Genomic DNA, 18,999 nt, shown 5'->3' with positions numbered 1-18,999 from the left:
GATATTGCCTATGGGTACATATGGGCTATGGGTACATATGGTCTATGGGTACATATGGTCTATGGGTAGATATGGTCTATGGGTAGATATGGCCTATGGGTAGATATGGCTTATGGGTACATATGGGCTATGGGTACATATGGGCTATGGGTAGATATGGGCTATGGGTACATATGGTCTATGGGTAGATATGGGCTATGGGTAGATATGGTCTATGGGTAGATATGGTCTATGGGTACATATGGTCTATGGGTACATATGGGCTATGGGTAGATATGGCCTATGGGTAGATATGGTCTATGGGTACATATGGTCTATGGGTACATATGGGCTATGGGTAGATATGGTCTATGGGTACATATGGGCTAGGGGTACATATGGGCTAGGGGTACATATGGGCTAGGGGTAGATTTCCTTCTAGAATTTGTCTAGAAAGAGTCTGTCGCACATGATTGGTGTAACACGTGATATGAATAAAGAAACGTGAAATCCTTCATTCATGGTGATCCCGTTCCAGAGATTTTCAGCCAATAATACATTTCTACCAATGACACCATACAATCCGGACATATGACACCATACAAGCCGTACATATGACACCATACAAGCCGGACATATGACACCATACAAGCCGGACATATAACACCATACAAGCCGGACATATGACACCATACAAGCCGGACATATGACACCATACAAGCCGGACATATGACACTATACAAGCCGGACATATGGCACCATACAAGCCGGACATATGACACCATACAAGCCGGACATATGGCACCATACAAGCCGGACATATGGCACCATACAAGCCGGACATATGGCACCATACAAGCCGGACATATGGCACCATACAAGCCGGACATGGCACCATACAAGCCGGACATGACACCATACAAGCCGGACATGACACCATACAAGCCGGACATATGGCACCATACAAGCCGGACATATGACACCATACAAGCCGGACATGACACCATACAAGCCGGACATATGGCACCATACACGCTCCACCAGTACATTGTTTTCTCTTTTCAGGATCTCAGTTCAGGATATGAATACTGAGTTCCAGAAAAGTGACAGTTATTTTCAGCTAATTTGAAAAAAAAAATTAGAATGACGATCACATGACTTAAATAAAGATCTTTGTCTTTTTTAGTTTGAAAAATGAGCCTGAGAACCAGCAGTATCTGCAATTCAAAAATGAGTTGCCTGCAGCTGAGGGTGAACGGTCCAATCAAAGCTGCTGATGAAGGATGGGTGGACATGGTCTATGGGTACATATGGGCTATGGGTAGATGTGGTCTATGGGTACATATGGTCTATGGGTACATATGGTCTATGGGTACATATGATCTATGGGTAGATATGGTCTATGGGTAGATATGGTCTATGGGTAGATATGGGCTATGGGTAGATATGGGCTATGGGTAGATATGGTCTATGGGTAGATATGGTCTATGGGTACATATGGGCTATGGGTACATATGATCTATGGGTACATATGATCTATGGGTAGATATGGGCTATGGGTAGATATGGTCTATGGGTAGATATGGGCTATGGGTAGATATGGTCTATGGGTAGATATGGTCTATGGGTAGATATGGGCTATAGGTACATATGATCTATGGGTAGATATGGGCTATGAGTAGATATGGGCTATGGGTACATATGGGCTATGGGTACATATGATCTATGGGTACATATGGGCTATGGGTACATATGATCTATGGGTAGATATGGTCTATGGGTAGATATGGTCTATGGGTACATATGGGCTATGGGTAGATATGGGCTATGGGTAGATATGGGCTATGGGTACATATGGTCTATGGGTACATATGGCCTATGGGTACATATGGTCTATGGGTAGATATGGCCTATGGGTAGATATGGTCTATGGGTAGATATGGGCTATGGGTACATATGGGCTATGGGTACATATGGGCTATGGGTAGATATGGGCTATGGGTACATATGGGCTATGGGTAGATATGGGCTATGGGTACATATGGGCTATGGGTAGATATGGCCTATGGGTACATATGGGCTAGGGGTACGTATGGGCTATGGGTACGTATGGGCTATGGGTAGATATGGTCTATGGGTAGATATTGCCTATGGGTACATATGGGCTATGGGTACATATGGGCTATGGGTACATATGGGCTATGGGTACATATGGTCTATGGGTAGATATGGTCTATGGGTAGATATGGTCTATGGGTAGATATGGCCTATGGGTAGATATGGCTTATGGGTACATATGGGCTATGGGTACATATGGGCTATGGGTAGATATGGGCTATGGGTACATATGGTCTATGGGTAGATATGGGCTATGGGTAGATATGGTCTATGGGTAGATATGGTCTATGGGTACATATGGTCTATGGGTACATATGGGCTAGGGGTACATATGGGCTATGGGTAGATATGGGCTATGGGTAGATATGGTCTATGGGTAGATATGGTCTATGGGTACATATGGTCTATGGGTACATATGGGCTAGGGGTACATATGGGCTAGGGGTAGATTTCCTTCTAGAATTTGTCTAGAAAGAGTCTGTCGCACATGATTGGTGTAACACGTGATATGAATAAAGAAACGTGAAATCCTTCATTCATGGTGATCCCGTTCCAGAGATTTTCAGCCAATAATACATTTCTACCAATGACACCATACAATCCGGACATATGACACCATACAAGCCGGACATATAACACCATACAAGCCGGACATATGACACCATACAAGCCGGACATATGACACTATACAAGCCGGACATATGGCACCATACAAGCCGGACATATGACACCATACAAGCCGGACATATGGCACCATACAAGCCGGACATATGGCACCATACAAGCCAGACATGGCACCATACAAGCCGGACATGGCACCATACAAGCCGGACATGACACCATACAAGCCGGACATGACACCATACAAGCCGGACATATGGCACCATACAAGCCGGACATATGACACCATACAAGCCGGACATGACACCATACAAGCCGGACATGACACCATACAAGCCGGACATATGGCACCATACACGCTCCACCAGTACATTGTTTTCTCTTTTCAGGATCTCAGTTCAGGATATGAATACTGAGTTCCAGAAAAGTGACAGTTATTTTCAGCTAATTTGAAAAAAAAAATTAGAATGACGATCACATGACTTAAATAAAGATCTTTGTCTTTTTTAGTTTGAAAAATGAGCATGAGAACCAGCAGTATCTGCAATTCAAAAATGAGTTGCCTGCAGCTGAGGGTGAACGGTCCAATCAAAGCTGCTGATGAAGGATGGGTGGACATGGTCTATGGGTACATATGGGCTATGGGTAGATATGGTCTATGGGTACATATGATCTATGGGTAGATATGGTCTATGGGTAGATATGGTCTATGGGTAGATATGGGCTATGGGTAGATATGGTCTATGGGTAGATATGGTCTATGGGTATATATGGGCTATGGGTACATATGATCTATGGGTACATATGATCTATGGGTAGATATGGGCTATGAGTAGATATGGGCTATGGGTAGATATGGTCTATGGGTAGATATGGGCTATGGGTAGATATGGTCTATGGGTAGATATGGTCTATGGGTAGATATGGGCTATAGGTACATATGATCTATGGGTAGATATGGGCTATGAGTAGATATGGGCTATGGGTACATATGGGCTATGGGTACATATGATCTATGGGTACATATGGGCTATGGGTACATATGATCTATGGGTAGATATGGTCTATGGGTAGATATGGTCTATGGGTACATATGGGCTATGGGTAGATATGGGCTATGGGTAGATATGGGCTATGGGTACATATGGTCTATGGGTACATATGGGCTATGGGTAGATATGGCCTATGGGTAGATATGGTCTATGGGTAGATATGGGCTATGGGTACATATGGGCTATGGGTACATATGGGCTATGGGTAGATATGGGCTATGGGTACATATGGGCTATGGGTAGATATGGGCTATGGGTACATATGATCTATGGGTAGATATGGTCTATGGGTAGATATGGGCTATGGGTACATATGGGCTATGGGTACATATGGGCTATGGGTAGATATGGGCTATGGGTACATATGATCTATGGGTAGATATGGGCTATGGGTACATATGATCTATGGGTACATATGGGCTATGGGTACATATGGGCTATGGGTACATATGATCTATGGGTACATATGGTCTATGGGTACATATGGGCTATGGGTAGATATGGGCTATGGGTACATATGATCTATGGGTAGATATGGGCTATGGGTAGATGTGGGCTATGGGTACATAAGATCTATGGGTAGATATGGGCTATGGGAACATATGATCTATGGGTAGATATGGGCTATGGGTACATATGGGCTATGGGTACATATGATCTATGGGCACATATGGGCTATGGGTACATATGATCTATGAGTAGATATGGGCTATGGGCACATATGGGCTATGGGTAGATATGGGCTATGGATAAATATGGGCTATGGGTACATATGGGCTATGGGCAGATATTGGCTATGGATAAATATGGGCTATGGGTAGATATGGTCTATGGGTACATATGATCTATGAGTAGATATGGGCTATGGGTACATATGGGCTATGGGCACATATGGGCTATGGGTAGATATGGGCTATGGGCACATATGGGCTATGGGTAGATATGGTCTATGGGTACATATGATCTATGGGTACATATGGTCTATGGGTAGATATGGGCTATGGGCACATATGGGCTATGGGTAGATATGGTCTATGGGTACATATGATCTATGGGTAGATATGGGCTATGGGTAGATATGGGCTATGGGTACATATGGGCTATGGGTACATATGATCTATGGGTACATATGGGCTATGGGTACATATGATCTATGGGTAGATATGGTCTATGGGTAGATATGGTCTATGGGTACATATGGGCTATGGGTAGATATGGGCTATGGGTACATATGGTCTATGGGTACATATGGCCTATGGGTACATATGGTCTATGGGTAGATATGGCCTATGGGTAGATATGGTCTATGGGTAGATATGGGCTATGGGTACATATGGGCTATGGGTAGATATGGGCTATGGGTACATATGGGCTATGGGTAGATATGGGCTATGGGTACATATGATCTATGGGTAGATATGGTCTATGGGTAGATATGGGCTATGGGTACATATGGGCTATGGGTACATATGGGCTATGGGTAGATATGGGCTATGGGTACATATGATCTATGGGTAGATATGGGCTATGGGTACATATGATCTATGGGTACATATGGGCTATGGGTACATATGGGCTATGGGTACATATGGTCTATGGGTACATATGGGCTATGGGTAGATATGGGCTTTGGGTACATATGATCTATGGGTAGATATGGGCTATGGGTACATATGGGCTATGGGTAGATGTGGGCTATGGGTACATATGATCTATGGGTAGATATGGGCTATGGGAACATATGATCTATGGGTAGATATGGGCTATGGGTACATATGGGCTATGGGTACATATGATCTATGGGCACATATGGGCTATGGGTACATATGATCTATGAGTAGATATGGGCTATGGGCACATATGGGCTATGGGTAGATATGGGCTATGGATAAATATGGGCTATGGATAAATATGGGCTATGGGTAGATATGGTCTATGGGTACATATGATCTATGAGTAGATATGGGCTATGGGTACATATGGGCTATGGGCACATATGGGCTATGGGTAGATATGGGCTATGGGCACATATGGGCTATGGGTAGATATGGTCTATGGGTACATATGATCTATGGGTACATATGGTCTATGGGTAGATATGGGCTATGGGCACATATGGGCTATGGGTAGATATGGTCTATGGGTACATATGATCTATGAGTAGATATGGGCTATGGGTAAATATGGGCTATGGGTAGATATGGGCTATGGGTAGATATGGGCTATGGGTAAATATGGGCTATGGGTAGATATGGGCTATGGGTACATATGATTTATGAGTAGATATGGGCTATGGGTAAATATGATCTATGGGTAAATATGGGCTATGGGCAGATATGGGCTATGGGTACATATGATCTATGAGTAGATATGGGCTATGGGTAAATATGATCTATGGGTAAATATGGGCTATGGGCAGATATGCGCTATGGGTACATATGATCTATGGGTAGATATGGGCTATGGGTACATATGATCTATGGGTAGATATGGGCTATGGGTACATATGATCTATGGGTAGATATGGGCTATGGGTACATATGGGCTATGGGTACATATGGGCTATGGGCAGATATGGGCTATGGGTACATATGATCTATGGGTAGATATGGGCTATGGGTACATATGATCTATGGGTAGATATGGGCTATGGGTACATATGGGCTATGGGTAAATATGGGCTATGGGCAGATATGCGCTATGGGTACATATGATCTATGGGTAGATATGGGCTATGGGTACATATGGGCTATGGGTACATATGGGCTATGGGTACATATGGGCTATGGGCAGATATGGGCTATGGGTACATATGGGCTATGGGTACATATGGGCTATGGGTAGATATGGGCTATGGGATGATATCGTGTAGGAATATCCAACGTTAGTATTTATATATTGATTTTATCCCGGGGACTCAAAGCACTGTTTATCTGCTATTAGGGCAGATTTCTTTTTGAGAGCGCAGTGCACAAAAAAACAAAAAATCAAAGTGAATACATAAAGGTGCACTTAGGATGTATGATATGGTCCCCTCTTGAAGAGGAAGGACCCCTCCCTGACCCCCTTCCTGGGGTACAAGGCTCCTGATGGGGGTAAGACACACTCAGGACCTCCCAGCCAAAAGGCCATTTGAACCTCTTAATGATCACCACCCATCAAGTGCTAGGTGAGGAGTTTTCCAGAAGAGAGACCCTCCAAGGTGGGGGAGGAAGGAAGCTGAGGGTCACCCCCCCCCCCCCACATACACATCAGGGAAAAAGACCCCACATCCTCCATCCTGAATGGGAAAACACATATAGAAGTGCAATGAGACATGATCGAGGAGAAATAAATAGAAAATAAAAAAGTGCCAGTGTGTATATATACAATGGATGGGCCTTGCAGTCTGGTAATAAAAACTGCCCCATACTGGCCAAAATGCCCAGCCAATGAGGCGAAGGACCACAAAATCAAGAGGTCTTGTAGTCCAGTGCCTATGATCACAGTGAGGTCCTAAACACATATCAATACCAAGGACACCCCCAGGTCACCACTCCCAGGGGCACTTACCACTGGAGGCACTCTGCCCCCGAATCCTGGCCAGACAATGCAACATCATTCAGACCAGGAGGCCCTGGACCCCTCTGAACCCTCCATACCAGGAAAATTCCCCCAACACCCTGTGAGCGCTCAATTTGGTTTCTTTCCCACAATTCCTTGGAAACCCCATCATATCAGCTGAGACACCATACAGCTGGAAGGCCAGACTGATGGCAGAGCGCCCCTACTGGACACTGACAGGAACAGCTACTACACATGATTATAGCCAAGAGGCCTGAGAAGCGATATTGGGGCAGATGGAGAGGCAGCCACTTTTGGGTGTGCTCAGTAGGATATCACACTTGGGCCAATTGTAAGGAAAGGAATCCAGGAAAGCCACACAAGGACAGGGAGAACATGCAAACTCCATGCAGATAGTGTCCTGATGATGACCTGAACTGAGGACTCCAGTGCTGTAAGGCAGAAATGCTGAACTCTGACTGCTGTGCTGTGTAGTGTTTACAGTGACCCTGACAGATGCCCGAAAAATTCCTAATGCTGGGAATGTGGGTAGTAGTGCTGGAGCCATGAACTTATCATTTGATAGTATGGTGGTATAAATATGGAGAATCGGAATATTGGGATGATGCTTCTACACAGAGCCCCCAATACAACCTGGGCCCCATCAGTCCGGAGGGGCCTGGAAACCTGACAGGAGAGGGGTGATCAGAGCAGCAGGGGCAATCCCTGAAACTGCTCCCCTTGTGGCTGCCCCCCAAGACAGCCGTCTTCTCATCCTCTCCTTCCCCCAAGACAGCCGTCTTCTCATCCTCTCCTTCCCACTGGCTTTCAGCTGCTGCAGGAGGCAAATATGGCCATATCTGGTCAATGACTCTCCACCCCTTTCCATATATATAATGTATATATACATAGACTGGCTCTGAAGGCATGCTGGGTAATTGTATATATTTACAGGGCGCACGGCTCTTTGGGTCTTTTCCTGTCCAGGATTGGTCCAGCCTGGGAGATGGCATACCGCCCTCCCAAGCATCTGTCATACGGCCTCAGGTGGGCGACCTGTGGGCCTGAATTCTGAGACCCGGGTTCTGCTTTGCTGACTGAGGGGCCGTTTACTGGAGATGTGGTCCAGTATCATGGAGGGAGGTGTCCAGCTGTCCAGGATTGGTCCAGCCTGGGAGATGGCATACCGCCCTCCCAAGCATCTGTCATACGGCCTCAGGTGGGCGACCTGTGGGCCTGAATTCTGAGACCCGGGTTCTGCTTTGCTTACTGAGGGGCCGTCTACTGGAGATCTGGTCCAGTATCATGGAGGGAGGTGTCCAGCTGTCCTTGGGCCTTGTGAGTACTGACACTTCTGCAGCATCTTAGAGACATTGTGCTGCTTAACTCCCCCGGGTGCTTGGAGTCAGCTGCTGGTCTGGGCTAGAGGGGCCCAAGAGCTTGGTCCACCAGACCTACCTCTTAAAGGGACATTGCTCTGGGGCTCCAAAGACGTTACTGAAGGGAAATGTATGTCTTTTAGGTCTGTCATTTTGTTTTCCCCCACTCCATTTTATATTTTGTACTAACATGTTGATTAATTGTTTTGTATTATACCCAGAATGAGTTAATGAAAATTTCTTATGTTAGGTTAGCCTTGGTAGAGGAGATAGTATCCAATTATTTCTTTATACTAACAGCTCCTGTTTCTGTTATGATATAATTAAAAGTCAAATACTTCTGTCCCATGGGAAAATAATTGTTGGATACTCGTAACTGATTTCAAGGCCTGAGAAAGTCATGTTCATAGCCTTGACAAGTATCTAGCGAGATTCTATTGTATGTAGTAGATAAGTGTTTTAAAACAATTTAGAAACTTTTTTTATTGTTGGGAAAATGAAACTCCGCTTCTCATCACTTTTCAGAATTGACGTCAATGTTGTCTTTTTGTATTCAGCCAATCAATTACTGACAACTCAGCTTTTTGATACTCTGTGCCCCCCCCCACCTTTCTTTTTTCTGTTATATTAATTTTCTTCCCGCTAATAAACTTGAGAGATTAATTTCACCTATCACTGAGTGTATGTCTTTCTCTTCTGAGGTGAAGTCAATCTTCCCAACGCGTCAGTACCTGAAACAGGACTAAAAAGACTAAATAGCCAGGGGCTATCGACAACCTTTCAATTGGAGGTCCCACCGAGATCGGGAGGTCAACCCGTTTGTGGTCACCCGGTAAGATAAACAAAGTCTGTCTGTCTGTCCGGCTGTCCGTGGGCTCTGACTAAACTCTCGATCTCTGAACTGTGACAGGAGTATTCTGGGAATACTCCATTGAGTCTCCAGGAGACTCAGATAAGGAAAGGTGATTTATGTAGACGGGGTCTACATTTGAAATACCTAGACAGGGTCTAGGTATAATTACAGAGTCTTAACTAGTCTGTTGAGGGTAACCAACTTTCTTTTCTTTGCTTCTATTAACAAATGCATATAGTAGAAGATAATTTGTTTATGAAAATAAGTGAACCCGGTTGGTAAGTGAACGGGTTGAAGTCATTGAAATAGAGTCAATATTTAAGTTCTTATTGTCTATCTTTTGTTGAGAGTGATAAGTGTTTGTGTCACTAGACCCGCTCCGTACTGTCAGCTCCGTACTGTCAGAATATATCTTTCCTTCTCCAAAGAGGACGTGAATTTTTCCTTGCAGCACAGCAGCAAATCCAACCCACAGCCCCATCCCCTGTCCCAGTCCAGGACGCGGTGGAAGACCAACCTGAACCCCCACCCAAGGAATTCCTGATTCCACACAGAATGAGGAAACCTTTTCTGCTGAAGGATTAAAAGAGATATCAGGGTCCCTATTAGTAGACTTGGCAAATAAAGCAGGAATAGATAAAATTTTCAGTCCCGGGCGGCAGGTAGAACCAGATACAAACCAAGCAATATCCATTTCTCACTGTAGGAGACACATTATTAATAATTAAATGTTTAGAAATAGAGGACATTGACTGTGTTACAAAATATTGTTCTGTTGGTGTTTGACATTCCGTTTTTTTTACAGCCATACCGTCTGATGCTGAATGTTTTTCAGTAATTGATTTAGCAAATGCATTTTTTAGCGTCCTTGTTGATGCAGAGACACAGCCCATTTTTGTTTTCTGTTTAATGCCTCGGGGTTTTTTGTAGATTTTTCTGTAGTCTACACAACTGTTCTCCAGGTCACTCTGAGGGGGTGGACACCGGACTATGGGTCAGTCCTGCTGCAGTACGCAGATGTCATCTCTCTCTGCAGTCTCACTAAGGGGGCCGGCCTGAGGGATGGGGAGAGTTTGTGGAAATGTTTTTTTGAAAGTGGATACAAAGTGTCAAAGAAAAAAACTACAATGGTGTAAAACAAGTGTTAAATATCGCTTCTCGGCCTTTTGGCTAAGATCAAGTGTAGTATCTGTTCTTATCAGTGTCCAGTGGGGGTGCTACCGACCATTCTAGTTTACGGGGATGGTTGTTGTACAGTACCCTCACTGGTATGATGGGGGTCCGGAAGGCTAGTACCGGAGGGACAGAAACCAGGGAGCGCCATGATTCGTTCTGGGGCCTTGGGAGTAATCCCTCTGGGGAGACCGGAAAGACCCAGTTCCTCCTGGTTTGAGCAGGCTACCTTGGTCTGGCCTGGGGCTGAGGAGGCAAAAAGTCCGCAAACTCAGTGCCCCCTGAGGAGACGCGCTCAGGGGTGTCACTAGTAACACTTGGGTGTGGGACCCCACGGTGTGAAGATGACACATGGCCACTGTTTTTACACTCTTTTTTGCACAGCGCCCTAAGGACCAGGTCTTTTGGCTAAGTCCAGGGCCTGGTCTGTGCACTATTAGGCACGGTACCACTTTTTTATTTTATTCTATTTATTTATATCACTCCCACGTTTTGTCACTTTTTGCTTTCTTATGTGTGTGTTTTTCACGGATGGAGGGTGTGGGTCCTCGGGCCTTACCTGAAGTCTAGGGGGAGGATGTGTGGCCATACGGTTCCTTCCTCCCCTGATCCCTAGGGGGTTTTCTCTTCGGGAGAACCCCCTTGCCTAGTACTGGATGTCCGGCTTCGGCTGGGCATAAGGAACGGTGGTCCACCAGGCCTTTTGGCCAGGAGGACCAAATGGGAACCTTGTCCCTGTCAGGAGCTTCGTGCCCCGGGGGATCGGGTGAACGGTCCAACCCTTTCGGGGGTAGGACAAACACACCCCTAAGTGCACGTTTTTCGTGTGTGTGTTTCTGCACTTGCACTTTTTTGCGGACACTTACGGGTTTTTTCGTTACAGTTCCACGTTTGCGGACTTAAAAAAAAAAAAAAAAAAAAAAAAAAAAAGTGTTAAATATCTGGGTTTTGTGTTTACAAAAGGAGGAAAGGAAAGTCAGTCCAAAGAGAGCTGTGGCTCTCCTGAAACTTGCCCGCCCACAAACCAAGAAAGACATGCTCTCCTTTCTTGGAGCCATTGGTTACTGCCGCCAGTGGATACCTGACTGTTCCTATTATGACAAGTCACAACCCAGAAAATGTCAGAAATTGTTAAGTGGTCAGATGACATGGTTGATGCATATGTGTATTTGAAAAATGCAATGATAACTGCCCCAGGCCTTAGCCTTCCTGATTATGTAAAAATGTTTCATGTGTATGCAAGGGACAATTGTAAGACCATGGCTGGTGTACTCGCCCAAGAGCATGGAGGCAGATTTCACCCTGTAGCTTTTTTCTCAAAAATGGTGCCAGTTCAGGTCCAAGGCATGCCTGCGTGTCTCAAAGTGTTGGCATTTTACGTTATGGCTGTGGAGATGTCTATGTCATTCACCTTAGGACACCCTATGATATTGCACACTACACATAATGTAGCTATTTTACTAAGAAATATACACACTCAGCACATGTTCTCCCAACGACTCAGCGGATATGAGGTTATTTTGATGAGCAACCCCATGTTGCATATCAAGTATAGCACAAACAACTCAGGTCCAGCAATGATCCTAAACGCACTGTTGGGTCTCAAATCATCAAACGATCTCGGACCCGAGGCTCATGACTGCCTCAAATCCATTAAGGCTAATATTTCACCCAGACTAGATTTATCAAAGATTCCAATCCCAAATGCTGATGTTGTTTTCACAGATGGCTCCTGCACTAGGCCAAAAACAAATCCCTTTTCAATCAGCCCAGGCTGCTGAATTGATTGTTTTCACTAGAGCATGTGAACTGTACAAAGATCAGTCTGTCACTATTTACATGGATTCTAATATGCCTATGGAACAGTGTATGACCATGGTGTATTATGGTCTCTCAGAGGCTACATAGGAGCTGATGGGAAAAGGATTGCCCATTCCCAACTATTAGCCAATTTGTTCAAGGTTCTCACACTTCCCAAGGAACTTGCTGTCATACACTGCAGAGCACATACCAAAGGGGACGATGATATAACAAAAGGTAACGCTCTAGCAGATTATGAAGCAAAGAAGGTAGCTCAACAACAACTTGCTTTACTGCAGATGCCCATTCCATTCCCCATCCTCCCAGATGATTTTCAATTGATCACAACTTTGTAGCAGTCAGCTTCCACAAAGGAGCTCGAAGACTGGTGCTACCCTATTTTACAGAAGAATCAAAGGACTGGATTAATCTGCAAAGAGGGGAAACCATGCATCCCACGGTGTAGCACCCCGATATACATTGCACAATACCATAGGATAGGACATATAGGATGGAAGGCAACTCTAAAACAACTCCAAAAGATTTTTATATCACAGGAATGGAGGAGTTAGTACAAGATTATGTGAAAAGATACATCACATGTATCAGGAGTAACCCAAACAACCCAAATAAAGCCATGTATCAACACCTGCCTTACCCCACAACACCTTTTACATATTTTCAAATTGACTTTACACACATACCCCAACAAAAGGGAAGACAACAACCAGCTTGTGTGGTCACAGATGTGTGTTTTCCCGATGGCTAGAAATGTATCCCACAAAAAGAGAACGATGTTATCCGCAAGTTTCCGTTTTTTTTACAGGAAAATACCTACCCGTTCCAGGCCGGAGATCGTATTGTGGTGAAACAGCTGACAAGAAACAAGAAACAGCAGGATTTCGCCTATGGACCGGAAACTACGGTCGTAGCAGTAACCAGAACAGCAGTTCTCACTGAACATAGTTCCATCTGGATCCATGCTTCCAGAGCGAAGCTGGTCGAGAAAGGCCCAGACCCAAGGAAACAGGAAAGGAGGTACTAACGGGGGCAGAAAGCCCTGACCTCGAACAGGACAATCAAGGAAAGGGGGTATTAACGGGGGTAGAAAACCCTGTCCCTGAAGAAGATGAACTGCTTCCCCAATTTTGGACCATGGTTCTGCCACTTTTTCCTGATCATACTGATTTTGTTGGCATCTAGCCATGGTGAAGTGATAATACAGGACTCAGGCCACACCATATTGTGGTATAATTCATCAAATACTGAGGTTGTCACCTTCATTATTGATTACTGCCAAAGTGTACAATGTCCCCATAACTCCCATTTACTCTGGTTGTGTAATATATATCATGCTGCACATGATGTTAGTATGTATATATAGATACCATAGGGGTACCAAGAGGGGTTCCAGACGAATTCAAGGCCAAAAACCAAGCAGCAGCAGGATTTGAGTCTATATTTCTCATTGTCACCGTATATAAGAACATTGATGGATAAATTATATTTATTATAATCAACAAAGATTTGTTAATAATACTAGGGATGCCCTAAAGGGAACTGCTGAACAATTAGAAGCCACTCCACAGATGACACTCCAGAATAGGATAGCCCTAGATATGATTCTAGCTGAGAAGAGTGGTACATGCAAAATACATAGACATGCTAGACATTTGTTGCATTTACATTCTAGACAACACAGGCCCAAATGGCAAAGTCACATTAGCCATAAAAAAACTTGAAGACTTGTCTATAGAGTTTAAGAAGAACTCCGGTTTAGACAACTTTTGGGAGCAGTATTTTGGGTGGTTCACTAGCTGGACACACAATAGTGCAGCTTGCTATTATTATTCTGATTATATTAGTTACCATAGGTTTTGTGGTTTGATGCATTCTCCCGTGTATAAAGAAGCTTATGAACAAAGGAATAGGTATGACTATGTATGCAGAAGAAATCTAAGAACAAACTGCCCCACTGAACCCAAAACCTAAAGAGTACCACAATTATCTAGCAAATACAAAAAGAAGCAGAAAAAGAACTATGTTGTATAAGGGGGAATAAAAATCATATATGTAAATAATGATTTTAAGAGGGGATTGAAGGGAAATGTATGTCTTTTAGGTCTGTCATTTTGTTTTCCCCCACTCCATTTTACATTTTGTACTAACATGTTGATTAATTGTTTTGTATTATACCCAGAATGAGTTAATGAAAATTTCTTATGTTAGGTTAGCCTTGGTAGAGGAGATAGTATCCAATTATTTCTTTGTACTAACAGCTCCTGTTTCTGTTATGATATAATTAAAAGTCAAATACTTCTGTCCCATGGGAAAATAACTGTTGGATACTTGTAACTGATTTCAAGGCCTGAGAAAGTCATGTTCATAGCCTTGACAAGTATCTAGCGAGATTCTATTGTATGTAGTAGATAAGTGTTTTAAAACAATTTAGAAACTTTTTTTATTGTTGGGAAAATGAAACTCCGCTTCTCATCACTTTTCAGAATTGACGTCAATGTTGTCTTTTTGTATTCAGCCAATCAATTACTGACAACTCAGCTTTTTGATACTCTGTGCCCCCCCCACCTTTCTTTTTTCTGTTATATTAATTTTCTTCCCGCTAATAAACTTGAGAGATTAATTTCACCTATCACTGAGTGTATGTCTTTCTCTTCTGAGGTGAAGTCAATCTTCCCAACGCGTCGGTACCTGAAACAGGACTAAAAAGACTAAATAGCCAGGGGCTATGGACAACCTTTCAGTTACAACGACTACCACTGTTACTACTACTTCTGTGTACTGCTGCCTTAAAGGTGAAGTCACTGTTTGATTCAAGATTTGACTCGGACATAGCTTGCCCTGAAGATCAGATAAAGTCCTCAGTGTACATAATTCCTAGTCTGGAGTATCTCCCACATCCAAGTTCTCCAGAAATAACCCCCCCAGACTGGTCATTGAAGAAACATATGATTGAGCCTGTGGTCCTGGCTGCGGGGGGGGGGGACCAGGACAGTATTCCAGCGGTTCCCACAGGAGTAGCGCTACACAAACAATCATTGCTCCTGGCCAAATGGAATTTTTCAAACATTTTTTTACATTGGTCCCCAGGGCAGTGTGCACCACCCCCTCTCCCCCAATGTATTTTTTTACACCTCCTTGCCTATTAGCCCATAAAATGGGCATTCTTGATTTGAAATATTTGGCTGCATTGATTCCAATGGGCAGTGCCAGGACAAAGATGACAAACTATGCCCCCCCCCCCCCCCCCAGTTCAAATCACTTCCACTACACCTGTCAGCCTTGTAATAGAAGTAAGGCTTCCCCATCCCTACTGCAAACCATTGTGCCCAGGGCAGCCGTCCCTTTCGCCCTCCCCTTGTCTCAGCCATGTCAGTGGGGTTCGGCTTTGGGATCCAAACTTCTTTCAAAAACAAACCAGAAGGTCATTTTTTTCTGCCTATAAACGTCCAAATCTGTAAAACACTGAGTGTACACGGACACCTAGGAGAACATTGGATGTACACGGACACCTAGGAGAACATTGGATGTACACGGACACATAGGGGAACATTGGATGTACATAGACACCTAGGAGAACATTGGATGTACACGGACACCTAGGAGAACATCGGATGTACATAGACACATAGGGGAACATTGGAAGTACACGGACACCTAGGAGAACATCGGATGTACACGGACACCTAGGAGAACATCGGATGTACATAGACACATAGGGGAACATTGGAAGTACACGGACACCTAGGAGAACATCGGATGTACACGGACACCTAGGAGAACATCGGATGTACACGGACACCTAGGAGAACATCGGATGTACACGGACACCTTGGAGAACATCGGATGTACATAGACACCTAGGAGAACATCGGATGTACACAGACACCTAGGAGAACATCGGATGTACATAGACACCTAGGAGAACATTGGATGTACACGGACACCTAGGAGAACATCGGATGTACACAGACACCTAGGAGAACATCGGATGTACACGGACACCTAGGAGAACATCGGATGTACACGGACACCTAGGAGAACATCGGATGTACATAGACACCTAGGAGAACATCGGATGTACACAGACACCTAGGAGAACATCGGATGTACATAGACACCTAGGAGAACATTGGATGTACACGGACACCTAGGAGAACATCGGATGTACACGGACACCTAGGAGAACATCGGATGTACACGGACACCTAGGAGAACATCGGATGTACACGGACACCTAGGAGAACATCGGATGTACACGGACACCTAGGAGAACATCGGATGTACACGGACACCTAGGAGAACATTGGATGTACGCGGACACCTAGGAGAACATTGGATGTACACGGACACATAGGGGAACATTGGATGTACACGGACACCTAGGAGAACATTGGATGTACACGGACACCTAGGAGAACATTGGATGTACACGGACACCGAGGAGAACATTGGATGTACATAGACACCTAGGAGAACATTGGATGTACACGGACACCTAGGAGAACATTGGATGTACACGGACACCTAGGAGAACATTGGATGTACATGGACACCTAGGAGAACATTGGATGTACATGGACACCTAGGAGAACATTGGATGTACACGGACACCTAGGAGAACATTGGATGTACACGGACACATAGGAGAACATTGGATGTACACGGACACCTAGGAGAACATTAGATGTACACGGACACATAGGGGAACATTGGATGTACACGGACACCTAGGAGAACATCGGATGTACACGGACACCTAGGAGAACATTGGATGTACACGGACACCTAGGAGAACACTGGATATACACGGACACGCGGGAGAACACTGGATATACACGGACACGCGGGAGAACACTGGATGTACACGGACACGCAGGAGAACATTGGATGTACACGGACACGCGGGAGAATATTGGAAGTACACGGACACACGGGAGAACATTGGATGTACACGGACACACGGGAGAACATTGGATGTGCACGAACACACGGGAGAACATTGGATGTACATGGATACATAGGAGAACATTGAGTCTACATGGACACACGGGAGAACATTGGATGTACACGGACACACGGGAGAACATTGGATGTGCACGGACACACGGGAGAACATTGGATGTGCACGGACACACGGGAGAACATTGGATGTGCACGGACACACGGGAGAACACTGGATGTGCACGGACACCTAGGAGAACATTGGATGTGCATGGACACATGGGAGAACATTGGATGTGCATGGACACATGGGAGAACATTGGATGTGCACGGACACACGGGAGAACATTGGATGTGCACAGACACACGGAAGAACATTGGATGTACACGGACACATAGGAGAACATTGAGTCTACACGGATACACAGGAGAACATTGGATGTACACGGACTCGCGGGAGAACATTGGATGTACACGGGAGAACATTGGATGTACATGGGAGAACATTGGATGCACACGGACACACGGGAGAACATTGGATGTACACGGACACACGGGAGAACATTGGATGTACATGGACACAAGGGAGAACATTGGATGTACACGGACACAAGGGAGAACATTGGATGTACACGGACACACGGGAGAACATTGGATGTACAAGGACACACGGGAGAACATTGGATGTACACGGACACCTAGGAGAACATTGGATGTACACGGACACACGGGAGAACATTGGATGTACACGGACACACGGGAGAACATTGGATGTACACGGACACACGGGAGAACATTGGATGTACACGGACTCACGGGAGAACATTGGATGTACATGGGAGAACATTGGATGTACACGGACACACGGGAGAACATTGGATGTACACGGACACACGGGAGAACATTGGATGTACACGGGAGAACATTGGATGTACACGGACACACGGGAGAACATTGGATGTACACGGACACACGGGAGAACATTGAGGAAGAAAATGATTTTCTCCAGAGGAGGAAATGATAATCCAAGGTGGGGATTTGGTGTATATTACAGCCCAGTGATTGGTCGCCTTCAGATCATCATCCTGGACTAATCACTCCTTGGCTTCAGGTGTTTCATGAATGATTCTGGCATGTAAGGGGTTACCTGTCCAATGAGAGGCTCCCCCAGAGTCATGTGATGAGGATCACTTGCAGGTCTGAGCAATGGCTGCCATGGTTTCCTGTTACAGATCATTTCTTGTTGTTATCTGCAGCCTTGTGTCTGCCGGGTGTTTGTATTCTGAGGAGGAGAAGCTCCGGCCATCACAGGTCTGGATTCCCCCTGATTGGAGGAGATCTGTCCTCTGTGTATGGTGGGGTGCTGGAGATCTGATTGGTGCAATGGAGTCGGTTTTCCTTCCTTGCTGAAACCCTATTGGTGGAAATCCTGCAGGTTTTTGTGCTATTTTTTTATTTTCTGACTTGAGTGTCCAGCCTGTGGCCCTTCATGTGGGGTCCTCAGGGCCCCTGCAGACCA

The 18,999-nt window shown here is 44.9% G+C and overlaps 1 pseudogene; it reads left to right on the top strand.

Moving 5' to 3' along the window:
- The first annotated feature begins 10,695 nt into the window (after nt 1-10,695).
- LOC149430926 (U2 spliceosomal RNA) lies at nt 10,696-10,810 on the top strand (annotated as a pseudogene).
- The last annotated feature ends 8,189 nt before the right edge of the window (nt 10,811-18,999 follow it).

Source organism: Staurois parvus, unplaced genomic scaffold (assembly GCF_062004578.1).
Source record: "Staurois parvus isolate SC_StPar_1 unplaced genomic scaffold, SC_StPar_1.0 ptg002406l, whole genome shotgun sequence".
Lineage (NCBI taxonomy): Eukaryota > Metazoa > Chordata > Amphibia > Anura > Ranidae > Staurois > Staurois parvus.
This window is presented reverse-complemented; position numbering and strand designations above follow the sequence as displayed.